We start from the raw sequence: 27,995 nt of genomic DNA on the forward strand, positions 1-27,995 counted from the left end.
AGTTAACATCTTGGAATATGTTTTGCATTTTTTTAAAGATTTAATTTATTTATTCATGAGAGAGAATAAACAGAGAGAGAGGCAGAGACATACGCAGAGGGAGAAGCAGGCTCCCCAAGGGGAGCCCAATGCAGGACTCAATCCCAGGACTTGGGGATCACAAACTGAGCCAAAGGTGTAGACACTCAACCACTGAGCCACCCAGGCACCCCTATCTTTTGCAGTTAGCCCATACATTTCTCTATGCAATTTTCTGCTTCCTCCCTCTCTCCCTTCCCTCCTTTCCTTCCTTCCTTTTTTCCTTTGAGAGCGAGAGCACATGAGCAGAGAGGAAGGAGCAGAGGGAGAGGGAAAGAATCTTAAGCAGATTCCTGCTGAGCACAGAACCTGACTCAAGGCTCCATCCCACAACCCTGACATCATGACCTGAGTCAAAATCAAGAGTCTGAGGCTTACCTGACTGAGCCTCCCAGGCTCCCCAACTATTGTGCAATTTTCTAAGTTAATATTGTAACATTTTCTGAAAACGTTAGTACTCTCATTAAACATTTTAATGCTTGAATGATTGAATATTTTAATGTAATAGATAGTCACACGTCTATTTTCCTAGCAAATCAAATTCATTTCTTCTGATTTGGAAACATTACCACTTTACTTTTTAAGTTTTCACCCCGCACAGCTGACTATTTATAAAGGTAAATATCCAACATTAGGATTTGAGAAGTTTCTATGATGGAAGAAAAGATAACCCAGTTCAGCTCCAGCCTGCTGGTCCCTCCCCCACCCCCACACGCATTTACCAAATTACAAATATTTTTTTGTTGGTCAAATATATATTCCATCAATTTTATTATAGTGGGAACCTCACCATAAATGGCTGATGCTGAACAGAATTGGAATTCTGATGGAGAAATTTACCAGAATATTCTAGAATGTTCTGATTTATTCCACAGTGCTACCTAAACCACAAACCAGGGCTCTGGCACCCTCTAGAATAATTTTCTGTGGTTATAGACAGGAAAGATTTACTCTCTGGTCCTCAGGTTGGGAAAGTTGCTGCCAAACTCCTTTCCTTTGATATCTGTTTACTGTTAACTCACAAATGCTGCAGGGAATCAAGCAACACCCCCCCCTCCTATTGATGCAGTTTTATTGACCCTTTAGCTAATGGGTGTATCCGATACCATTGTCCCAGGGATTAATGTACAATATTAATGAGTCTAAAGGAAAAAATTGTTCTCAACTCTTTATCGTACCTCTTGAGAAAATCCTAATGGAGGCAAATATAAAGAAAACATGACAGAAAAAAAAATCCCTTTGTTTCCATTCTTCCATTTCATGACTGGCAAATGGCAATGAATAATAATAGGTGGAATTTTCTCTGGCACAGAGAATTGAGAAGATATTTTTAAAAATTTGGGTCTCAAAATTGCACTTTGTAGAAGTGTGATACTCTAAGAAGTCCACGTGGGTTTGAACTGTGTTGTTAGGCTAGTTTTAAAAAATGGCTATTTTATATTTGAATAAAAATTGATATTTGAGTTTGGTTTTAAATTCAGTAAGTTGGCATATTATTGTATTTAGTTTCTAGTTCAAAACTTTAATTTCTTAAACGCAAACATAATAGTACTGAAAGGCAGAGAGCTGGAAAGAAACACTACAAACAAATCTTTTGTTTTGGAGTGTAGCTACCACTATCCTAAAACATTTTATTCAGAGTCTTCTATATAATAAGGGTACTATGCAGCGTGCTGGTAGGAAGAAAAGTCCTGGGCTTGTAATGTGTCCTGAGGGAAATCCTGCTGCACAGGGTCAGCCAGCCACCTGAGTCACCTCAGAGTGACAGCAGCAGGCAATCAGCAGGGTATTCTGTGAGGTGAGAGAAATCTAGAACTACAGTTTGGATACCATGTATCCAGTGATTGTTTATAAAGAAAATGGGCGGCATTTGGGTGAAGTGCTCTTAATCAGTGATTAACCTTCTACCATAACTGGTAAAAGAAGACAGATCCATTTAAAAAATTTACTCCCAGAAAATGTTAATTTTGTTCTAAACAAAACTCTGGAGGAATCCGTACCACTGATTAGAGGATGGCGGAGTCTAAGGAGTAAAGGACTGGGTCTGAAAAGGTATCATTAGCTGTAGCAGGTCTATGAAAATGAGTTTAGATATGTCTTACATCCTTTAATGAAATGGGGTCCTTCTTTCACTTAAATGGAATAGTAAAGCTAGTACAAGATGGCCCTGGAGACAATCTGAAATGGCTGTGTGAACACTCAGGCAGCCCTGGAAATGGATGTGCAGGCTGTTTCTCCCACACATCTGTGGGCATCTCCTCTGGGGGGTGGAGGGGGTGCTGTGGGCAGGTGCATGTGAGTGCTCATGACTGCAACTTTCCTCGCCAACCAGGTGGTTTCCACCATAAGAGCTGCAGGCCACCTTATTTCCACTGAGATCTCAATGGGTCAAAAGACTTAAAAGTACTTTTCATGTCGTAGGTGCATGGTTATTGTAACTCATCAGAATGAGCAAGGTGTTTAACGGTTGTCAGTTCTGGGAGAGGCCAGATCAAAATGGATTGAGAACCTGCAAGGCTGTGGCTCTCTCAAAAGCTAGGTTCTAGTAAAGAAGAAGAAATATTTGCACATATTGTTTTATTAGACTAAATCCTGGAACATGGTTAAAGCAAGCACATCTCCAATCTGCTACAGCAAATGCCATCATATCACCATATTTGTTTCTTAAACATCTAACACTATTGGGTGTTTACCATATGCCTGACACTTTCTAAACCCTTTGTATGATCATGCCATGCAAGCCTCCTAAGAACTACACGAAATAAGCTTTGCTATTTTGTCCAATTAATAGATCTGGAAACTGAAGTCAGAGAGGTTAAATAACTCCCTTAAAATCACTGAATTAGGAACTGGAAGAGCTGGAGTCCCTGAATAATAAACATAGAGCCCAAGCTTTTATGTATTCATTCCACAGTGATTTCTTTGTCTAGATAGATACAAAAGTTTCTCATAACTTAATATGACTCAGATGTGATAGACATATGCTATATTTTGAGTGTTTATGGTTTGAGACAAATATAAGCTTGCACTTTCTTTAAATTACTGTATACACAGCACATGACTGGAGAATCTGCTACCTCCAGCTCTGCTGCTTACTGCTTATGTGGCTTAAAGGAAATTTGAGTGGTTTTGAGTCTCTGTCCCCCCAACTATAAAAGCACAGATTTCTTGGGGGGATTAAAGATAATATATGTAAAGCATCCATCTCATTGTGAGCACTTGACAAAAAGCAGCGGTTATTATTAGGAGATAATCTAGGGGAAAGTCCTGTGTAAACCATGCCATATGAATCAGAAGGTATCGCTATTACCACCCTGGTAACGATGATGAACGTGTTAATACAAGTCAACTGTTGGAATCAAAGCACATTCTATAAGAACAAGAGAGTGACTAGGTCCCCCGGAACCTCATATACATAAATATAAATTCCTCCAGGGTCGCTGGGACTGAGGGAACCATGCATGAATTTTGCCCAGTCTCAACAACCCAGGCTGGGAGCTGAGCACAGTTGCTCAGTGCCTTTTCCTGTCCTGGAAAAGAATCCTTCTCAAGGGGGAATATGCTCCTGAATTGATCCTGAGAGGCCCAGCCTTGAAAGACGCCATGTCGGCTGCACTCTGGAGCAAGTTTTGCATTCAGCAATTTAATGCAATTATATCTTACTGCCATTTTTTCAAAGCCTGGAAACTGTTCATGGATCTTAATTGCCAGGTCTTTCTGGTTCTTACTTTTTTCCCTTTATAATGCAGCAAAGTGGGACTCTGGGAAGGTGCTTTCTCCCAAGATCTCACATTTCCATTACTACTTCAGGGGGCACCTTTAAAAGAAGAGGAGAGGTGTTAATTAGGGTGGTTATGGCCTCTAAAAAACCATTCCTGGTCTCCAGTGCCCTTTAGAAAGTCAGCATTAGTGTGAAACGGGCTAGGGGTATAAAATATTCAACAACTCTTGGGGATAGAAGCCTTACTTCCTCATACCCAGTGCCACCCCCACTCCAATGACTACAGCGCCCAGAGGCTAGACTGGGGTTGCAGGTAAAATTTCCATTCCATTCCCTTTGCTCAAAGTCTCTCTCTTTTTTTTTTTTTTTAAAGATTTTATTTATTCATTTATGAGAGACACACAGAGAGGTAGAGACACAGGCAGTGAGAGAAGCAGGCTCCCTGTGGGGAACCCAATGTGGGACTCAATCCCAGGACCCCAGGATCATGCCCTGAGCTGAAGGCAGACAGACATTCAACCACTGAGCCACCCAGGTGTCCTTAGTCTCTTATTTGGATTGTTGTGGACAGTGTTTTTTTTTCAAGTGATGCACCTACCCTAACTGGACTATAAGGTAGTTTCCCTCAAGCTAGAGACCATCTGCTTCAGAATCATCTCGAACTGGATAAAAAGCCTATTCCAGAGCCCCACTCCAGGCCTAATGAACTAGGACCTTTGGCAGGGATCAAGAATCTGCGTTTCTACAAAGCTCCTAGGTAATTCCCATAAACACTGAAGTTTGAGAACCACTGGTAAAAGAAATGATGGATGCTGACTTACTTCTGGCCAAATTATCCAATGCTCAGCATGTATTGCTTGCTAGGCTACATCGCAAATATATTAAATCTATATTCAAGATTTGTGCTTGACTCAAAATTAAAACTAAAGAAACTGAAATAAACGTGTGCCAAAGATTTACAGGATGACATTTCGAAAATGAAGTGAAAGGGACACATTGTAGGTTATCTTTATGACTGGGAATTAGGGAAAGGCTTCTTAAGCAAAGCTCACAATGTACAAACCAAAGACAAGTTGATAATTTTCTGGTCAGTGAAGGACACGACAGTCAACAAACACGACAGCATGGAGGTTATATTTTCCATCTTTAGATCTGCATATAAATATCTAGAATATATCAGCAATATCCGCATATCAGCCAGGAATACCAACAGAAGCATGGGCAAAGGATATGAACAGGAATTTCACAAAAGCACCAATTTGCAGAGAAATGCAAAATGAATTTACAGTGAAATACTACCTTGCACACATTAGAATGGATAGAAGTGCCTGGCAAACAGTAAGGCAGGTAATAATGAATGTTGACAAGGATGTATAAGAGTCAAGAATGCTCATGGACCACTGTGGGGGCTTAGCCCGCTGCAGCTGCCCTGTCAAACAATCTGTCAGGACTTACTGAAAGAAAAGATGCCCCAGTATGGTCCAGCAAGTCCATCCCCAGCTCTCTATTCTGGATGCAAAGAAGAGCTGGAGTCCCTGAATAATAAATGTAGAACCCAAACTTTTATATATTCATTCCACAGTGATTTCTTTGTCTAGATAGATACAAAAGTTTCTCACAACTTAATATGACTCAGAAGTGATAGACGTATGCTATATTTTGTTCACTACATGAACATAAAGTAACATGAATGGGGTTTTTGAGTATAGTGTTAGGTAAAAACTGTAAAACAAAACAAAAGAAGGAACATGATCCCTTGAATAAGAACAGTATCACTTGTGTAAATTAAACATACATGCATACAAATATAAAAGAGCTCTCTGCAAGTGGATACTGAGGCAGAAGAAAACAAAATAGCTTATGGCTGAATTACAACAACATAACAGTGGGCATGGTACATCGAGGGAAAGAAACTTTAAATTCAGATATAAGGCAAAGAATGAACATTTTTCTTAACTAGGAGTTAACAGTATCTGCTAAATACAGTAGTGGTCTCATTGCTGTATTTACAGGAAGTTAATTTGTCAGCAAGCCAGGAGCCCACATCCAGGAATCCTGCACCCAAGCATGTGACCTGGCCTACTCCACAGGGGGCATGGCTGGTAGTAAGGATGCCTACAAGATCCCGAGTGTGCCCCTCCCCCAGTCCAATCCCACTTGCAGATGGTGAAAAAGGCAGATCCACCAGGATGTTCCTGGGGGGATAGGTATCAAGTCAAGAAAAACTAACAAGCAAAATTACTGCAGTTCAAGAGCCCCAGGAACAGAAAGACCTGAAGATTAAAAACAAAAATAGAAAAAAAAAAAAGTAGATTTGAAACATTTCCTCTTTCTTATGGGTGGTGGAGGTTAGCTACCTCCCAGCATTCCTATGTGTTAGGGTAGTGGAGCTTGCACCTGGTTATCTTGCACTGTTCCATGATTCAGCAACAATTTGGTTGTGTTGCTTTGAGGAATTCTGACTGTGGCTACAGGTCTGGCTCAGCAGGAAGCCAGGCCAGCCTTAGCTCACGTACTGAGATGGCAGCTACTTAAACTGAGGCTGAAGCATTAAGAAGGTAGCCCTTTCTCTGCTTTTCCATTCAGTAAGCTGGTTCTGAGAATCTCTGGTGTGCTAGGCCTGGGTTAGGGACAGAGCAGGGACACAGGAAGATACAGGCCTGGCCCCTGGGGAGGAGACATCAAGCTCTTGTCACTATACCACCTATTATTCCATAGTCATTAACCAATTCTCTGCTGAATAAGAAAGCTACACTGAGCGAGGGGACTGCTAAACATCTGTTTCATTTAGAAGATCCTTTATTAAATTCAGTGCATTTATTAAGTGTCTACAAAGGCATGTAGCAGAGATAACAACCCTGACTTAATGCAGCAGGGAGAGTAGATGGGAAAAGTTTAATAGGAACTCAAGAATATAGAAAACAGGCTCAGGTGCAGCTACTATGTACAGAGGATTAAGTGCCCATTTGGGGGGTGACAGCTCTGTGTGCAGGCAGCATGCAAAGGGTTAACTTAGACACAGGGAAACAGGGTTTGGACAAGTGGAAAGAACAATGAGGGAAGATGAAAGCAAAGGCAAAGGCTAGAGGTGGAGGGCATCCTCTCTCTCTGGGACTAACCTGCCATCATTTTTCTCTTCTATTTCATTAAAGGCCATATAAGGGCATTTCCCTCTTTCACCTTGTACACTGTGATCATAGGAGGGTTTCCTTTGCTTTTCTTGATTCTCAGCGTCTTGTGACTAACTATACACATTTCACTCTTGCATGGAGGAAGCACTGTACTAAAATATTAGACTGGAAAAAAAATTAGCAACACAAGAGAAAAATGATCAAACAAGGTAATTGCCTAGCCAAATGAGATGACTGCACTAGGAGGGAACCATCAGGCTTGTTACATACAGTGGGAGACTGCCCCTCATGCCCCTCATGTCTGTGCAGTGCAACCTACAGTTTTCTGATGGTTTAGGTGATAACACTTTTCATTTAAGTCCATCTTGACACTATTGACTCAGTCCTTAGTGACCGTTAGATGAGTATAATGGCAATATTCTCCTAAGAATCACCAAGGTAATGCCCTCTTTTCTAAAAGTGACAGTTTCACTTTAGTTGCTCAGAAAAATTAGGACATCCGAAAGAAGCCCAGGAGGTAGGAGTGTCCTGGGGACTTTGAAGAATTACAATGAAGTACAAGTTAACAGACTAGGGACTGACACAACTTTTCAAAAAAAAATATATATATATATTTTAAAAGATTTTATTTATTTATTTATTCATGAGAGACACAGGCAGAGGGAGAAGCAGGCTCCATGCAGGGAGCCTGACATGGGACTCGATCCCCAGACTCCAGGATAACGCCCTGGGCCAAAGGCAGGCACTAAACCACTGAGCCACGCAGGGATCCCCTCAAAAAATATTTATATTTAAGTATAAGCTATTCATTGGCTTTTTTTTTAAAAAAAGATTTATTTATTTTATTATTTTAAAAGATTTTATTTATCTATTCATGAGAAACACGGAGAAGCAGAGACATAGGCATAGGGAGAAGCAGACTCCCTCCAGAGAACCTGATATGGGACTTGATCCCAGGACTCCAGGATCACAACTTGAGCCAAAGGCAGATGCTCAACCACTGAGCCACCCAGGCGTCCCTATTTATTTATTTTAGAGAGAGAGTACATGCATGCATGGGAGGAGGAGAAGAAGGAGAAGATCCAAAGCAGACTCCCCTCTGAGCATGGAGCCCGACATGGAGCTCAATCCCACAACCCATGAGATCATGACCTGAGCTGAAACCAAGAGCCAGATGATTAAGTGACTGAGCCACCCAGGTACCCCTCCCTATTCACTGGTTTCTTAGACGAAAGATGAGTTAAACTCTAATCAAATACAAAAAAGAAATCAGATTTTATGTTATTACATAAAGCAAATACTTTCAATTCAAATACTTAGACATTCAGTAAATTCTAGAATTTATGTTGTCTTGGTTGAAAATGGTTTTGAGAGACATAGAAATTGCATGTAAGAAGCCTCTGGAACTGAAAAACTGTTTTTAATAAAAGAATGGATTTTATAACACATGTGTATGTATATGTGTGTATATATATATATGTATGGAAAATACATATTGTAAATGTATATACAAAATTCTGTAAATACTGACACATATGTATATATGAATATGTCTGCATAGATGTATGCATTTATATATATAAATGCATACATAAAATAAAGCCAGGCCTTTATCATACAGTATACACAATGACTGGATTCCTGTATCCGCCACTGGTCATTAGTGGGGGCAATTTGCTTCAGCACAGCTTGGGCTCCCCAAGGACAGACTGCTCTGATCTGTTCTCCCATTCTCTCTGCAGACAGCAAATCCATAGCATTCTGATCACGAGAAGAAGTATCATTACATTTCACAAATCGATATGGACAACTCTTCAAATTCGATTCTTGACTACAAGTCTGCAGCTAATTCCTGCAAGAATTTCATTATTAACTGAAGTGCAATTTAGAATCTGTGATTGAAACGCCTGCTTGCTACAATCCCCAATTCTCCTCTTCAATTAGATTACTCTACATTTGTTGGAAAATGTATTAACTGCAAGTTAAAGAAAGTGATATTTACATGCTTGTATACACATAGGGCGATTCATATGGTAGAATAGTATTACATACTACCTCCTCTGTTTAAAAAGGGTAAAAATAAATATATTAGGTCAATGGTAGACTTAAGGCAAATGAAGCTTAGAGTCAACAGGACACAGGTTGGAGAGTTTTGGAAATAAGAGAAAAAGCTCACACAAAATGCGTATTTTGGGGCTTGTATGTAAAGTCTGCTTTATAGATGCTCTGAGCTGTTTTTAATGAAGTTTCTTTTTTCTCTCCCTAAGTCACATGACCCTGATTGGTGGGAATGGACAGTTTAGCTATTTCAAGGTCCTTTAGAAATGGTTCTCTTTGATAATGTCTGGGGCTTTGGCGGTACACAGTGGATACACTGGCCAGACTAACAATCTGAGGGATCACCAACTCAGAAGGCAGATCCCCCTCTCACCCCATTGAGAGCAGGATCTGTAGAACATGGTGGCAAATGTTTTATGTAAGGACTCTGAATTGAATGCAGTGTCTTGATCAAGCAGTTTAGGAGTAACTACTGACCTGACTACCTGACCACAGTGAGGTCAGTGTTTGGTAACATTGCATTTATATGTTAGGATCTCCATCTTGGTGTTTCCAAGTTCTTGATAAGTACTTTGGGCTGAGTTATTTTGTTTATTTTTTGGTGAAATGAGATTTTTTTTAAAGGGTTTGGAAATAAACTGCTGGTTTTTGGGGGGGGCGGGCAGGGAGAAAACAGAACATCTAGCACTCTCTCCATTTACCTTCGCATCTTAAGCAATGTTCTGGAAGAAGGTATTTTGATAGACAAAGTCCATAGAACGCTTTGTTCTGAAGCAAACTGCACCAAATCTCTCATCTATTTAATTTAGCTCATTATATCATGTGTATTTTTTAGTCAGACCAAAAAATTGCCTCAATGGCCACTGATAACCTGCTTTTCCTTTAGACCTTTTTCTCACATTTCTTTATAGTGTCTCATTTGCTTTGACACTGGCATCAGGTCACTGGCTGCCTATTTTCTCTGTACCGTCTGGAACCCACACCAGTCCAGCACTCACTCAGAGAAGCTGCTTCAGAATTCCTGATTATTAACATAATTAACACCTTCTCATTCTAGAACAGGCCACTAGTCACCTTTCAAGTGAAGCAATTATGGAAATAAGACATCCAGATGCGTAGTAATTTCATAATAACTACACACCCATGTAGTGCCAGAGAAGGCCTCAAGGTTTCAAACCCGCTTAAGTATGCAGTGATGCCAATTAGGGCGATAACTTGTATTTATGTGGCGCCATCCTGCCCCACCAGCCTAAACTAGTGCATCAAGGCATACAATTAACAGTCACATATAAGGAGTGACAATATTGGGAACACCAAGGATCTTTTCAGAAGGGAATACGGGCAGAAGAAACCTTAAGGGCACATGGCTTTTCTCTTCCCATGGAACAAGCTCTCCCAGTGAGTCACAGCTGACCGGGAGGGCAGAATGAAGCTCTGGCGTCTTCCTTCCTCAAGTCTTCTAGAAAGAGGGGTGACACTGACAGAGATGAAGACTTGGCATATCTGAGCCTGGGGCTGGGAAGGATGGTGGGTATGCCAGATGTTAGCACCCACAGGAGTCTGGATAGTTCAGGGTGGTCATCCTAGGATAATATAACTGAACAGGATAAATGTGCAATTTAGCAGCAAAAGACGAAGAACCTACTTGTGAATACCGCAGGGAGATAAGGCTTTGCAGCAGCAGGTGTGAAAAGATGGTGTTTGCACACTGCGTCCACAGCGCCATATGGTTTCCATAGACAGTGATGTGATCATCAGTGCCACTGACCAAAGACCTGAGTTAGGATGGGCAAGAGAGCTGGCCAGCTCCGTCCTCTACTGCCAGCCCACAGACAGAGCACACTCACTTCTGGCCAATGTGGTTTCAGACAAAAGAGACCAGAAAGCTGGAGGGTCTCGAAACCCGGAGCATAGCAAGAGATGTGGGACACTGAGAGAGCAGAGATCTGACTGCGATAAACAGATGTATCTGGGTTGGCCTTATTTTATTGTCAGAGAGCAAAATTAGATTCATCTAATTTTGGAAACTGCAGGGAAGAAGTTCCATAGAAGGCATACACATTTGCTTAGACATAAACTGGACAATCTGTTATAGTTGTTGGGGTGGAGGAACTGGTGCCCTAAGCACAGAGGTGAGGGGAGGCTGCCTCTGAGACTCAGCCAAGGAAAGCAAGTCCCACAAAGTGGCAAATATGCGGGTGACAACAATGACAAAACCATGGCCACGTTCCTACATGGGGTCAGACATGTGATCCTCCTCAGTTGCCTGTTCCTTTATTTCATTGCCTAAGAAAATTTTTTTAATTAGCATGGAATAAAATGGACTTTTCCGTATATAGTTCTATGGTTTCTGGCATGAAAATTGCATTTACCACTGCCACAATCACGATCCAGAACGGTTCCATTGCCAGAAACAATCTCCCTCTGCTGCCTCCATTCCCAAACCCTGGTAACCACTGATCTCTTCTCTTTCTCTGTCCCTAGAGTGATGGTGTTTTGAGAGTGTCAGATAAATGGAATCCTATTCTTGACACTGGCTTCTTTGATTCAGCACAACGTCTCTGAAATCCAACCAAGTTGTATGTATCAACAGTCCCAATTCTTAAATAGAGGGTAATGAGGGACCTCAAATGGCTACTTTGGCTACTTTAAAATCTCTGTTTTTTTCAGATGTTCTAAAATTCTTGGCTCTACCTGGGGAGCAGTGAATCTAGTTTAAGGAAATTATAGTATCTGGTGGCTCTCATGGATCTTTTTCTTTCCACTGGTGCTTATTTTAAAGAAAATCTAAATTCTAAAAAAAGCCCCAAAGCCCACATCACTATAAAAAACTTAAATGCTATGGATGAATACACATAAGTATGAATAAGAAAATGAAATTTTGCCTCTACAACTTACACTTTTATCGGGACACACTATTAATGGTTTGATGCCTATTCCTATGGACTCATTTCTAACCTTATCTAGTCATAGATAGTCAATATTTATAAAAATGAAATCTTATTATAAATACACCTGTGCAACCAAATGCCATATGCATCTTTTTCTATCAATACATATAGTTGCACCATATTATTTTTAAGAACAGGATAGTTTTCTATCATATAGATGGGCCAACATTTACATAATAGGTCCCTATGGATGAACATTTAGATATTTCCAAGTTTTCATTAAGACAATATAGCAATAAACACCTTTATTTATATATCTGTTAGGATTTTAAACCATTTGAATAAAAAATAAATCTCTTCCCAAAAAAAGGGGTATTTGTTGGAAAAGCATATTAGATTTGACAAATGGTATTGCACTGGGGACTAAAAATATAGAAACATACAGGATTATTAAAATATAAGTGCCAGAATTCAAGTTCCCTAATTTGTGTGAGCATGAAGATGTTTCAGATTAATATCACATTAATTGGCCTTAACTCCACAAGACCAGTGTTTCCTCTCTGGACAGTTAAATGCCCTGAGGCTAAGAGCTGTTTCCTGCCACAGATTTTGCAATCCTGCTGTCACTGAGCTTTCTGGACTTGGTGCACTAGAGTCAATGTCAGAGATTAGAACTGGCCAGCACAAGGACTGTGTCTCTAATCCCTAGCATGCCTATTTCCCCCTTGTTCCATTCAATCAACTTCTGCCAGCTTATCTCTCTCCCCAAGTGTCTTGATTTTGCTTTTGCAAGGAAATGGACCCCATAGTGACTACTTTTTACAAGTCTTACAAATTATCTGGCAATCAGAGCACATTTGGTCATCTCCCAAGGCTGGCCACTGCTCACGTACTATCCCCACTCCTCAGGCAATGCTTACCTTGGCAGTTCTTATAGGCAAAACCAGTCAGGTTGGGTCTAACTATTCTCCTACTGTTCTACAAACTCATCCAGGAATGAGGCTGCAGGGACCCGAGTTGTAAGTGGAAAAGCAATGATGCTACAAGAAGCAGGTGCATCATCAAGGTGAAGAGTGCAGAGTGAGAGGCTCAGAGCCAAACCATGGACTAAGAGGTCTGTTGACCCCTAAGTCATCTAAATGTTCCAAAGAATCTTCTGCCTCCAGCACTTTGTGGCTTAAAGTACTTCGATGCCCACAATTTCACTGCGGAGTAGTTCCAGGCAACAGAGCTAACTAAGCCTGGAAGCAGTCCAGCCATGGCCATGGAAGGAGTCTGAGGTTCTGGGCTTTTGCTAAGCCCTGCTGCTAATGCTCACAGTGGCTACAGAGACTAGAAAGAAAAGAGGCAAGGGTGCAACAGGAAGCCAGGAGGAGAGGCCCAACTCTGCCCATCTCTGGGGGCAAGGGTGGTCCCCAAGATCTGGAGCTTAGCATTTGGCATGGTAGTTTCCCAAAGATGAAAGGGTTTGCTCATGTAACAAAAACACACGCGCGCGCACACACACACACACACACACACACACGCATAAATCCCTCTCATAAAAATACAGAAGCAGCCTCAGGTCCCTGCTCTCTGGCTTTCATTTAACTTTCTAATGAACTCTTTCAGTCACAGCAGCCATTTGGGTAAAAGAAGGGAGTTGCCTTCAGACAAACTTAGGTATGGGTTAGCTCTATGGGTCAGGCCTGCAACCATTCATTAGGGTAAGAGATCTCGTTTATCCTGACTGAGTCAGGCAGGACTGTCTCCTTGGGGCCAACAGTTGAGGAAATGGCACAGCAGTGATACACGTAAGGGACTCGTCAAGAGAGCAGAACAATTGGGCAAATCAATTCAAACTGGGCATGTGCTCCTGGGTTCTTGACAGCTAATCTGCTCCAATTACCTAAAGAAAATGGAGTGTTCTTGGGCTAATAATGTGTGCAATTATAGAATAAAACCTGTTTAACATTCATTCCTTGCTCTTATCTTAAAAAAAAAAAAAAAAAGGAAAAACACGAAGAAAAATGTGTACCTAAGATTATTCTTAATGCTTTTTGTTTCCTGTCCACACTCCCAATCCCAGGGTAACAAAAATGTCACAGTGTCCTTTAGGATTCCTCCTTTTCTATATTTACCTATACGTTTTCTTAACTATTTTATAAACTCAAAGGAAAAATAAACTTTTTCTCTGCAATCCACCTTCCTCTTCATTCCCAACCAGGCCAGATTTGTAGACTCTTGAAAGTTGTTGGAGATAGATTTCTTAGTACTTTGTTTTCTCCATTTGGAATTTAATGAGAGTTCCCCAGTAACTCCACTGATCTCTGACTGACTGTTAATAACCTCAGATTATTCCTTATAATCTGCCTTTAAAAAGCAAGTGATAAATATTCATTAATATGGAACAAGTAGACATATTACTAGAAGAAAATACACCAAAATTATAACAAATTTATCTGGGAGTATGGTATAATTTTTCTTTCCTCTTAAATGTCTTTCCAAATTTTCTATAAGCTAAAACAAATAGTCTTTAAAAATAAAATACAATGTGAAAATGTACCTGTCCTAGAAGTACAAGATCATAATTAAGTGAAATAAGATCTCGGGATTTGGGGTCTTAGAATCTCCTGGTTGTTTCCTTAGTAGCTGCTAGAAATCTGAGCATGACCACTGTATGGCCTGTGGGCCAGTTCCTCCAGAAAGCAGAAATTCTCCAGCCAATAGGAAACAAATAAAACATAAACCAACAGACTACATTTCCCTTTCAAAGATGATCTGTCCTAAAGGAATCCATTATAAAGCAAATCTGGGGGCCTTATCACCATTTGTGAATTCCAATCAAACATTCACATGATTTCAAGAAAATTCTGGAAAACAGTCAAGCCCGAGCAAGAATCAACTTGATTTCATCATGATCAATGACACTAGTGGTACAAAAGGACAATATTTAGAGCTTCCCATCTTCCCAGTGACAAGTCTTAGTTGGAAGCTAGAAATCTTGGCTGCTCAATAGACTACGACTAAGCTTGCACCTTTGCTGCTTGGATGGCCAGATGGTGTGGCAGGAAAAATCGTTTAAGATCCTTTCTTTAGCAAGGTTGGCATCAACCTTTAAACCAACTTTAATCAATCTTTAAATATACTTTCTAGTCATCTCATGTGGAATTTCTGAAACCATTTTCTTTTCAAGCAAAGCATTGTGTGTTGAGATCCACAGGGCAGGATGATAACACACTTCTGAATAACTTGTGCATGGCCATGCCTAATCCAGACAACGCAAGAAAGAATCTTTCCGGAAGGTTCCATCTTAGACTGTATCAATCAGAATAAACTGTGAGGACATCATCCAGAAAGATATGTTTCAGATCAATGCACTGAACAGAATCATGCAGACAAGTATAACCTGGATCATTTCAAACTGCAAACTGACTGCCAGTGGGATCTACAGAAGTTAATGTTATAAGAGCAAAACCCAACAATGTACATGGCCTCAACATACATGCATTCACAGACAGGAATCAGTTTACAGTTGCTGCTCATTTCTGTCTATGACTGTGAGACTTTCCACATCCTTTTCAATGGAGATGTGCCCCCCCCCCCCAAAAAAACAAAACAAAACAAAAAAAAAACAAAAATTAGTGCAGAGAACTTAGATACCCAATCAGAAATGGGGGCTCTATGCCGGGCCTGTGCTTGAGGAAAGAGGTGAAATCAGTAGATGTCTCCACCCGCCTTAGCCTACATTCCTTTTTCTTTGTCTTGGTGTCCAGCACTTTTTTTTAAATTCAGAAATCTTTCCTACCTTACCTAGGGTAATGAAGGAGATTGCCATCTTATGATAACCTTCATTTTTGTCTAAAACAAAATGGTTCCCTTTTGTCATCCATGCAGGAGCTATTTCACTTTCCATTGTTTGCTGCACAGGACAGAGAGGGCTGGGATGCTGGCTATTTAGGACAGGTATAGCGTAAAATACACCATGAATGCCAAGTTACTAAAGCTTCCAGGCCTGGCTTTCCTATTTTAGTGGACGGGGACTATTTATTGTAAGATCATAAGATCTTGAAAGGAGAATATAAGTTCACAGGACAGGACAACTAAGGAAAACCCCACATGCATTGGCAAAACTGAGAGTAGGGGAAGGTCACTGTTGCAAAATTGCTTCTTCCCCTCTCCTCCTTTATTAGAAATGTGTTGCTATGGTGATGGGAAGAGGGCGGAACATGGGAGGTCTGTGAAAGGTATTGCAAATTGGAGAAGGCTTAACTTACAGAAACCTTCGCTAAAATTATTTTTGTGAATAGGGTTGAGAGGCTGCCTCATCTACTCTCAGGTGGAGGCCTGTTGAGTATGTTGAGGTCCTATTGGCCACCTGGTTCTTTGTTTCCCCCTGTCATGTTGGGGGGATCCCAAGCTCTGGCTAACACAGAAGATATCTCACCTATTCTGGGTTCCTTCGAGCTCTACATTTCTGGACCTCTGCAATTACTTTGGGGGATTTTTTTACAGTTTATTTTTCTGAGTAGGGTATGAAAATATACACATATAAACAAATGTATAGAGACACCTGGTTTACCCATCTTTAGAGGTTCCGTGCTTGTCCATAAATGCATGGTATGGTGAGCTGTGGGCAGCGACACGGATTCAGCTCTGCAGATGCTTCTCTGGGCCCTCTTCTGTTGCCACCCCTCCACTTCCACACATGTTCCAAAGGGGTGGCAGGAAGTCCCTTTGTGTGGTCACATACCATTTAAACAAAGAACCAGTTCTGGGTCTTTGAAGTTTACTGCCTAAGGATAGATATCTGAGATGAATGTATTAAAAACGAGAATGGATTTGAAGACTTATGGAAAAGAATTAACTACAAATCATAAAAAAAAAAAGAGTTTCACGTCTAATTAATTTTTGTTTTCATTCATCCTTTGAAGGAGTAGAAATAAAGAAGATTCAGACAGAGCAGGGAGGAAAAACTGAACAGGGCTCTGGAATGTCATAGCTAGAGGGGAAAGGGCCAATCAAAATGATGGCTCATTTCCTTGGGACCAAGAATTTAAGGCAGGATGAAAATTTCTAATACTGAAGGTGACAGAGAAAAAGGGCAATATAGGGAAATTGATACTGATAGGAAACTGCTGGTTATACAAACATGAGAAACAAAACTTGGACAGTTGTCACATGATTTTTAAAAGGTATTTTTAACAATGGCACCCAATTCCTTCTTCATAATAGTATTCCTTGCAAGACAAGTAGAGTGGATAATTAAATCATGAAACAGCACTATTACACATGCTCATTAAGCGTGCAGTTGTAAGTTAGCTTAATTTGAGTTAGGACCTAAGGCTCAGGCCTTTAATGCTGGCTAACTTCATGGTAAGATGATCTGAGGGTAAAGCAGCAGATTTCATGACCTAGGACTTAAAAACTGGTGACAAAAGTAATCAGCAACTTTGAATATTTATCTATCTCTATTGTCACTTATTTAATGAATCCCTAACAAGTTTGGTAAGAAAATCTTCATCTTTGTATCATCAAGTTTAATGAGATTGGAAATTATTAAAATATGGCTTGATGGTAGCTGATAGTTTCTTGGGAACACACTAAAAATTCAAGAGATGGTAAGACAAAATGAAAGACTTTTTCCCTCTTGCAAAAAAAGTTACAACCACTAATGCCACAAGATTTAAGAAAATTATGGCCTGTGATGAGTATAAGCAAAGAATGCTAGTGTAATGCTAGCCTACGCTACAGAAATTGGTCCTTGCAAAACAGGTGTGTCCTGGAAGCATAAGATTTAAGGGAGTTGGATGTCAGAAGAGTGAGGACCGAAAGAAAAGATGTAGTGGTCTTTGAACCTCACTGACCTTCTCATCTCACATTATTTCTTATCTTAGATATTTAAGAGTTGTCTAGCCCAAGGCTTTTGGGGAATATGTAATCAATCAATGGAAAGGAACATATCAACATGAGGTCACTCAAATAAAAAATGCTCCAAATTGCTTATAAAGAAATACTTAACTTGAGAACAGGAAAAACTGCAAACTTCTTTGAGGACAAGGCTTCTTTAAGAACAAGAGAGGGGGAGAGAGAGAAAGAGAGGGAGAAATGCAGAGGGAGGGCAGGCAGAAGGAAGCAGCTCTGTCAGCTGAATGCAGATACAGTCTCTGCCACCCAGCACAGGAGCACAGCTTCCACCCAGATTTTCTCAGCTCGTTGGAGGGTAAGTGGGGGAATCAGGGCTCCCTCAGTTCACCAGTCCCAGCCTCGGGCACTCCCAGCAGGATCCCAGTACTATTACCTGGAAAACCTCCACACTAATGAAGTTGCCTCTGGAGGAAAACACTTTCTGTACCAGAGAGAACAGCCAGCAAAGGCTCTCAGAAAATAGCATGCACTAAAGGTGCCCCCATATGAAGTTTCAAGCCTGTAAGGAAATGCAACAGGAAATTATGGTGGTAGAACTTCAAACCCCTCTGAAACTTCCTCCAGTGTTACTGGGATCAGTTTCTTCTCACCAGGTTTCAAGGATAGGGAGTCAACACTCTAGAGGTTTAAGGAGAGGACTTGATGGTACAGGCAGGCGTGGGGCTGGCTCAAAGGTGCGGGAGAAATTTCACCCCAATCCATGTCCACTCTTCTTTACAAACATCCACGGTCTGTCCCTCCTGTGACTACGTCACTAAAGCCCTCAGGTGGGTCTCTAGCACTGGCAGTTACAGAGCCTGGCATCGACTGGCACCCAGCAGGACTGGGCTCTGGGTGGCCAGCCACCCCTGCGTCACCTGCAGCATGTGGGATGCCCTGCACAGGAAGCCATGGGGTTGCAACCCCACCGTCACTTGCTCGGGGAGGGGGGGGGGCGGTGTGGAGGAGTCTGGTCCTCTGCTTCCTCATCCAGGAGACAGGGGAAGGGGCTGCACTGTGGCTACAAACCACCTTGCTGAGGCCGCGGACGATATTAACTCCATATGACAAGTGCTCTACAGCTCATGCTTATCAAATATCATCTTGTTGGACCATCAAACAATCTTTCTACCCAGGCCTTAGTCCTGTTTCTAGACGGGTAAACTGAGGCTCAGAGAGAATACGTGTACATAATGAGTCAACTGCCAATCCACTTCTTCTTACTCAAAATCCTGATAAGGCTCCAGCTTTACATGTCTGGCCTGTAAAGTGCTACCATATAGTATGTATTTTTATGCATATTTAAGAGTAGGCAATTTTGGGGGCACCTGGGTAGCTCAGATGGTTAAGCCTTTGGCTCAGGTCATGATCTCAGGGTCCTGGGATAGAGTCGTGGGTAGGGCTCCTGGCTCAGCAGGGAGACTGCTTCTCCTCCCACTTGCTCTCTCTCTCTCTCTCTCTCTCTCGCTCACTCTCTCACTCTCTCTCACACACACACTCTCTCAAATTAATGAATATAATCTTAAAAAAATTTGGTAAAATAAAATTGACATTATTCTCACAGACTCTTTGCATGGGCTGGGGGGCAGGTAGGGACAAGTTCAGGCATAGGAGCCACTGTCATCACCCCCGTCACTACTGTAGTCAAGGGCCTGTGTGGAGGAGGGAGTTCCCCAATTCCCCTGTTCTGCTGGGTGGGGTGAGGGAAGGGCAGGCACCCGAGGGGCATGTTGCCACCAAACACTCTCTGCTAGAAGAGGACAAAGCACATGCAAACATACACACATGCATGCATGTGTGCACAAGCGCAAACTCGTACACACATACACATAGTATCTTGAGGCCCTGTGGCCCAGAGTTCATCAGCATCACTACCAAATGAAACTGCTCACCGCTTTATAGTTTACAATGCTCTTTGCATGATGTGCTGAGGCGCTGCCAGCCTCATTTCCTAAGGTGGGATTTTCAAAGCCACTTTGCAGCCAAACCAGCCTCAAACACAGACAGTAAGTGCAAACACAGTTCCTCTTGCCCTGCATGAACCAGAGGCTCAGCCCTCTGGGTCTGCCATCTAAATAGGAATCCCAGTCTCAGGCAGCTCTGGATGTGGTGGCCCTTGAAGCTCTGAGATGAGGGGACATAGAGACCCACGGGGAGAATGTGTGAGTCTTTCTGTCTAGCCTCGTCCCTGGAAACCAGAGGGAAAGATGATGAGAGCTAATCAAGTTCTCAGAGCCCCACACCTTTTCTTCTCTCAAAGGCAGAGAGCTTTCTCAAATGGAACAAAGCAATTTCTTTGCCAAGAGAGCTTTTATGTTCACCTTCAAAATAGCATTTCTGCTTTGCACAAAGCCAAAAAGAGAACACCTTCCTTGAAAGAAGGTAAATAAGAAGAAAGTATCGAGGGCTCCAATTTTTCTCCAATAGGATCTGAGTGCTTCAGTATAAGGGTGCCTGGTACTTGGGATTTGCCCCCTGCTCCCCAACAGTGACACAGGTATGGGGAGGCTGCTGCAGATACAGCAGGAAGTTCCTGCTGGATGCTGTCTCTGCTGCTCAGAGGTCCAGCCCCAAAGGTCTCAGCATGACAAGGGGGCATTCCCTGCAGCATGCCCAGGAAATTCCCAGGTACCAAGAAAAAAACCAAAACTTAATTCCTGGCTTATGTGGGGTCCTTACTAGCTGGCCTTGCCCATGAATAGTTCTCAAGTGGAACACTTTTCTGCACTGGGCTTGCTACAGACTCCCTCCTCTGCTGACCTTCTGTATAAAACCCTGAAGACTGCTATAAAAATACCAATGTGATCGGATAGAACAAAAACCATTATGCAACAAATCCCAGTTGCCTGGACATAATGTACCAGGAAGCTCTCAAGTGACCAAGGGGAACTCCAGGGAAGAGACACCATGTGCTTTGGAGAAAGAGCCATGCATGAGGTAGGGGTGCCAGCTGTGGGCAGGAACCTGGGGTAAGCTTCTGGTGGATACAGCCAACACTCTGCCCATCCCCTCTGGTCTGTGTGTGTCCATCCACAGTCCTGGCCCCGAGGCTCCCGTCAGAAGTCTGCCCTTGACCTACATCTGCTCTACCCATACTCCCAGGGAGCAGCAAGTGCCTCAGGATGACTCTTGCACCTGAGTGACATGGAGTGCATATATGGAGCCCAGTCCCCTGGTCTCAGGGGCCATCCAGTGGCCCTTGTGGAATCAGGGTGAAACCACCCACCATGGGACTCTGCCTGAGATCCCAAGCTTGTTTGCCTTTCTTTCCTTCTATGTCTCATGCTTCCACCTTCCTCACAGGTTTCTCCCGAGAGCACTTCCTTAATAAACTAACTGAACCCAAATCCTCACCTGCGAGTCGATTTCTGAAGGACCCACCCTAAGACAGGTTCTGACTGGAAGGGACCTGGGAATGGGGCTCCTCTTAGGAGGCGGGAGCACAACAGTCTATATCTACTCTTCAATTTTCGTGTTGGGCCTCCAAAGAACAAAGGTGGGAACTATACTTTAGAATCTAGAATTCTCCTTGCAGCTAGAGGAAAACAGTCCTTTCTGACATACAACTTTGCTTACCAGTGTATTTAATCAAATTCATGGCTAAGGACTCATCTAGTGCCACTGCCTAACACATGTGGGCAGTAGGGCTTGTAATGGCTGCTGGTTTTCTCAACAGTGATTAGTGGTATTTGCATAAATTTGCAGAAGCACTTATCACAAAGAAATAAAGTATCCACCTAAGCAGTGCATGAAAATCAGCATAATATTAACCAAAAGAGGAAAGTAGAAAGGAAAATGTCACCAGAAATTTTAACTTATCCATCTTCATTCTTCCCCTTTAACACTGTTTTGCTGCTGCTTATATCACATTTGCATAATTAAATTGCTGGGAGTCTGTGTTTTAATTTGGATGGAAAGTATATATTACTTCTACTGTGTAAAAATTATTTGATGTTTTATTGAGTTTTTGATGCTCAGTCTTCAAATTACTAAAGAGAGAAAAATAGGTTGAGTGTTTCCATCCTCCACTCCACCCTACCTGACCACGAGGTGTGCAGATGTTGTGAGATGGTTACAGGTAGAGAAGTAAGGCCAAATAATTGCGAACAGATACAGGCTTCAGAGAGGCAGTGGAGTGTGGGGGACACATCCAGGCCAGTCTGTCCATGTCGCAGGGTCTTGCCACCAGTTTGCTGATGATGTCAGGTAGGAGTCATTTCTCTCCTTTTCGTTCATTCAAGAACCATCTATTGATGTCTACTCTGGCCCAATGAGGGAAACCGTCTAATATGGTAGTAATGAGCCATGTATGGCCATTTAAATGTAAATCTAAATTTAAATAAAGTTAAAATTCAGTTCCTCAGTTCCACCAGACACATCTGATGTGCTCAGCAGCCACCTACGACAATGGCTACTAGGCTGGATAGTACTAATCTACAACATTCCAATTGTAGAAAGTTCTACAGGACAGTGTTGAACTAGATGATCTCTAAGGGTATCTCCATCTCTAATGTGCTACAATTAAAGTGATGTAACAAGAAGCCTGAGTTCATACTTGAAACCACCTGCGGCACAAAGCTGAAGCCTCTGCCATTTTATAGGTGTTTGCTGGGAGGCTTTCATGGAACTGGGTGGGGATGAGTGGCAAACATGGGAGACAAAGGGGCAGGTTTCTCCTCTGGAAGGCAATCAGAGCCTCCCAGGAGGAGACAGGCATGAGTACAGACAGTTTACTGAGTGGGAGCTAAGGATGGTTCCTCAGCTGAGTATAGGACCAACCTCCTCCAATTTCCAAATGGAAGCCTGTCTGTTATACCAGCCCACTGCTGGGAATATCCCAGGCCAGCATTATAACTGCTGTTGCATCTAGATCATGTTCTCCAACATGTGAGCTCTTCATTCTCGTACCAATCCTGTGGTTATACCATCAAGGTGTTGACATAGGCAGGGTTATGTTTCAGTATAAGCAACAAGACAGAAATAGGATGACTGATATGGGATTTACCTTATGTGGCCAGGCCTGGTGATGATATGAGAGTTTATGTTATTGTTCAGCAAATATTCACTTGGGTTTGGCCATGTGACTTGATTTGGCTTCATGGGGTAGAGATGCTTCCCATCTCCTTGATTTTGGGCCTGAGCATGTGACCTGATTTAGCCAATGGGGGGTGTTAGTGGACATGACACAGGCAGAAGCCTATAATGTACTCACATGATTTAGATTTCTGTGCTTCTGCCGCTTGCCTGAAAGGACCCAGCTCTGACTAGTCCACGGCCTTGAGGAACACAGCAGAGCTGGATCCAACTTGTGGGCCGGGCCAAAGCCTGGATCAGCAGAACTCAAGTGACCCACAACATATGATCCAGAAAGAAATGCTTATTGGTGCGATGCTGTGGAGCTCTGGGTAGTTTGTTACATTACTGTGCATTATTGTGGCAATAGCTGATGGTGCGAGAGGGGAGGGATAGGCCGAGTTCAGGGAAAGGACATGGTGTGAAGCTGTGATTTTATTTAGTGACTAATCTCTTTTGAGGAGCTAGCCTGGCAACACCACATCAAGCATGATGAAGACAGACCAGGTGGGTTCTGACCACCACCGTTCCACCTGTGAGAGCTTCCCTTACTACAGAAACATGCCCAGACCAGAACAGCAACTCAAAAAGAGAAGCATGGATGTTGCAACCAGCTCTATCATTATATCATAACTGATTTCATGGAAGACATATGTGCCCAAGCAATCGTCACCAAGCACATAATTTGCCTCTACTGTCAATTTTTTTAGGCCCTATAATTCTGAGGGAAAGGGGAAATTCTGAAAATAACCTCATCCCTCAAGATCTTCATTTTCTCTCTTCTCTCCCACTTATGTTATCATCAGAGAGGTTTAGGCAGAAAACCACCAGCTTGTAGCAGGGTCTGGTACAGGAGGACAGACCCACAGAGATACATGAGCTACTCTCCTCACCCCACCTCACTCTTTGGCCTGCTTACAGTGTAGTGGACAAGACCTCTCATGTCTGTGCCTTGGCCTCTGGGCTACTCTTCCTGAGAATCGGTGGTAGGGCGTTGACTAGTCCCTGTGGTGAGGCTAGAAAAAAGAAGGACTAGACCAATGAAGGGCTGGGGGCCACAGTCAAGAAACCAGGACTACTGACTGATGGCAGTCCTGCAGGCTCCATGAGAGGAAGCACTGCTAAGCATCCCCACATTTTACTTCCCTGTAAAGGATGATGCTTGTCTCTCAGAAGATCAACACAAATAACTAGATGAATTGTAACAATGTACTTGAGAGTTGGCTCATTTTGTTTTGGAAATGAAATGGAACCTGAAGCATCTGTAGAACTATCTCTAATATCAGAACATTCCCTGAACTATTTATAAACAAATTTTGCTATAGTAAAAGCCAGGCAAGCATGGAATTTTTAGCTGAGGTGTTAAATTAGGTGATGTTAGGAGAAAAAAAATACTTTCAATGTGGTTTGTGCTGAGATGTGGGGGAAGGAGAATAAACTGCCATCATGGATTAGTGAGTTTCCTTCCTGCCGTTGAAGTGCTAGGTCAACGGTGAGTACAGAAGTATATGGGGAGCGTGCATTAATGAGCTGAGGGTTCAGAAGCAAACTTCCCTACCTGACTTCTTGTGCACGGGGCCAGGTTACAACACGCAGCCATATCAGAAGTGCACAGCCACAGCCACTTCACATCCAAGGGCAAGAGAGCAGATGGGACAGGAAGAGGCCTGCCCACAAAGCTGACCTACTGTGCTACAATCTAATGCTTTCATGTTGCATCCCTATAGAGCGTGACGTTTCTACTAGATCTCCCTCATCTATGTTGCAGTTAAAGCTGATTTAGGGGCTCCTAATAATTAGGATTGTTGCTACTGTCATTAGACCTAAAGTCATATAAGAAATATGCAAGCAACTCCTGCCTAGTAAAGAGCCAAATGGACAAAAAAGCAAACCTCCAACAGGCTGTAGTCTTGTTTTATTTTTTATTTTTTTATTTTTTATTTTTTTAAAGATTTTATTTATTTATTCATGATAGTCACAGAGAGAGAGAGGCAGAGACACAGGCAGAGGGAGAAGCAGGCTCCATGCACCGGGAGCCTGACGTGGGATTCGATCCCGGGTCTCCAGGATCATGCCCTGGGCCAAAGGCAGGCGCCAAACCGCTGCGCCACCCAGGGATCCCCTGTAGTCTTGTTTTAATTTGAACCCTCACCAGTTCCTATGGTCATATAAATTGTACAGAACAATGAATAACCCTCTGCCGCCATGGAAGCTTCTCCCACAGCCTCATGCTCAATAGCTTTTTTCTTTCCCACCCCGGCCGGGGAGGAGATTACCCAGGACAAGATAAGAGTGAGGACCCGCAGCAGAGCTGGTATGCTTATCTCTGTGCTTTTACACAGTTCACAGGAAGAACAGCTACTGCCTTGGACAGCACTTGGGGCACCTTATATTAGCCTTTTATTTTTAAACACTTTAAAGAAGATCACATCTGTTAATGCCTAGGTTTGATAAGCTTTTCTTTATTTGCCCAGAGCGTTCTCCTAGCAGCATCACACCAACAGTAGAAGCTGGGCCAGCTCTGGGTAGAAGGTACACCCTCTGGCCTCAAGCAGCTCATCAGAACCACGCTAAAGCTGGGAGCCCCTCCATGTGCAAGCAAGAGATAGTATCTGCAGGAATCAGGAGGTGGTGGCCCCTTGTGCTTTCCCATGAATTAGGGCAGGTAAGCCCAGAGAGCCTCAGTGTCCCTATATAAAGCTTGATCCAGCCCCCCAGGGCTTGCTTCCCCCCTGGAAGCAAGGAGGGTCCTGTGGACACCTGGGGCCATACCAAGGTTGGCAACCTTGGTGGCCAATCTTCCATCCAGGGCAATTTCATTGCCTGACCTCCAGGGCCCACTATCCTGAGATCCACAGCAAGGTCTCACTCATACTCAGAAGCCATCCTGCGGGGACAGGACACTTGGTGTGCACCAATGCTTTCTCATACTGCATCTTTAATAATTTAGTACAAGTCTCTCTTTCCCACTAGGCTTTGAGCTCCTGTGGCCGAGGGAATTTTTATATAAATTTTACTTCCTGTGCCTGGCTCAATCGCATGCAGGATTTCAATTCTTTCTCCTCCTTCTTCCTGCCTCTGTCTTTCCCCTTGTCCTGTCTTCCCTTCTTCTGGATGGTTGAATGTCCTCTATGTCTGTTTCATGCACTCTGTTAACAGCTAGTGGGGTGTGAACAAGACAGTTGCCCAAAAACCATGCGGTCTGCATGCAGGAGCCAAACATGACAATGACATGAAATGTTACAATGGGGTAAGGACAGGATGTTACCTCCCTATAGTCAGAACTGTAAGTGGAGACCTGCAGAGACAGCAGTGATGTGCTGGGGCAAGAAGGGAGGACAGGGGGTAGGGCTGGGAGGGAAAAATGTTCCAGGTGGAGGGGATAACTCAAAGACAAGCCAAAGTATGGCCAAGGAGGAGAGCTGATGGTGGCCAGAGTGGCTGCAGTGATAGTACAGGGAGGGAGGATGGAGAGGCAGTGGGAACTTGCCGATGGGCTTAAGCTGAGCAGTATGATGCTTCCCCCAGGTGCTCAATAAACATTTCCTGAGGACATGGCATATACTTTCACTGGGATGCACTTTCCTGCCACTTATATGGCCCACTGTTCTTGGGTGGACACATCATGACTGTCAGGACTTCATTTTATTTGTCTCTTGAGAGTTCCTAGCGTCTTCTTGCTCATGTCTCACAGGGAACACTAGGCTTCCTTTTCAAAGAGCATGTGCTCTATTTCTCACATACTGAGGTCCTTGGTACCCTTTCTCTGCACAAGGTGAGCGCAGTGAACATCGGCTCAGTGTTCCTATCGGAGGCCTGGATGTGGGGCCCAGCGGGGGCAAGAGGCAAGTCCACAGGAGGAGTGAGGGAAGACAGGAGGGAGGCTAGTGGGGCAATGAGAAGAGTCCTGCTATTTAATTTTTGTATGCTTAGTTTAATATTTTCAGGCTTTTGGCTGTTCATTTTCATTATTGATGACTTTCTTTAATAAATTACAAAATGAATAAGAAGTACTTTTGTGTGTGTTTGCTGTAGAAAAGAAATCTAAAGTAAAATAATTGAAAAAGATGACAGCAAGTAGGGCTACTACATCCTTGAGTTCTCTTGTTCTAAAATAATTCATTTAAAAAATCATTTTCCAAGTAGTTTTAAGTATACTACATTGAACATGACAAAAGAATGCAAGTCAGTCATCTGGATTTGAGGGCTCTGTCGCATATAGACTCACTGCTTTTTCTGATGAGCTTCCAACTTTTCTAATGGCTTAAAAATAACCTATAATACATGAGTCATTACTCAGGATTTATCTTCAAAGGACTCCAATTACAGAATTCAGTCACTAGAATCCCCCCTTTTAAACATAGGAACAAGTATTCAGGGAAAAAAAATCACAGAATCCACAAGTAAGGATTTATACTTTTTTTTTTTTTTCCTGAACAGAACAGGCACTAAATACAAGTGCCATCATTGCAGTTCTGAGTTCAAAGGCACAGTACATCGGCTTTAAAGTTCATCCCAGGGACACCTGGATGGCTCAGTGGTTGAGCATCTGCCTTCAGCTCAGGGCGTGATCCCGGAGTTACAGGTTCGAGTCCCACATCGGGCTCCCTGCAGGGGAGCCTGCTTCTCCCTCTGCCTGTGTCTCTGCCTCTTTCTGTCTCTCATGAATAAATAAATAAAATCTTAAAAAAAAAAAAAGTTCATCCCAATAGGAAACTCATTCCAAAGTCTCACACGTGCTAACTAGTCTTGCCATGTATATAACTGCTTTCAAGCCTTTAGTATGTCTCTTCGTTTTTTGGGTGAATCATAAAATAAAAAATTCTCATTTTGAATATTTCCAGTATAGACTTCCAGTATAGACTTTTTAGACTTCATCTAAAAAATAGGTGAAGCCTGACAGCTCAAAACACTGCAGGGAATAAGATGGGTACTTTCCCTGGCTCTGAAAAATCAAGAGATGGCCATGCTCCTTCCAGACCAGTCTCTGATTGATCTTGCCAACTCCATTTCTTCCTCCTCCTTTCTTATATGCATTTAACACTCCGTCTGAGACTTCCTTTCCTTCTCTATATATGGCTCTCCCTTTCCTGCTTCCATATTCTTTCTCATGCCATTCCACATCTCTGGAATGTTCTTCCCTCCACCTCTGTATAT

General features: G+C 42.6%; 1 protein-coding gene and 1 long non-coding RNA gene across 10 annotated transcripts in view; one reads left to right on the top strand and one right to left on the bottom strand.

Annotated features, from left to right (window-relative positions):
* The window catches only part of ULK4 (unc-51 like kinase 4), a 593,349-nt gene that overhangs the window by 52,090 nt on the left and 513,264 nt on the right, over positions 1 to 27,995 (bottom strand). The window lies entirely within an intron of this gene.
* Positions 10,048 to 27,995, top strand: part of LOC112668715 (uncharacterized) — a 30,460-nt gene continuing 12,512 nt past the window's right edge. For 3 of the 4 annotated variants that reach the window (XR_007405291.1, XR_003141821.3, XR_003141822.3), the window contains exons 1-2: positions 10,048 to 10,515; positions 11,473 to 11,567. This is a non-coding gene — a long non-coding RNA (uncharacterized LOC112668715). Of the gene's footprint in view, positions 10,516 to 11,472; positions 11,568 to 25,312; positions 25,545 to 27,995 lie in introns of those variants that run through there. The other variant, XR_003141823.3, reaches the window with a different exon arrangement.

This window comes from Canis lupus, chromosome 23, assembly GCF_003254725.2.
Source record: "Canis lupus dingo isolate Sandy chromosome 23, ASM325472v2, whole genome shotgun sequence".
Lineage (NCBI taxonomy): Eukaryota > Metazoa > Chordata > Mammalia > Carnivora > Canidae > Canis > Canis lupus.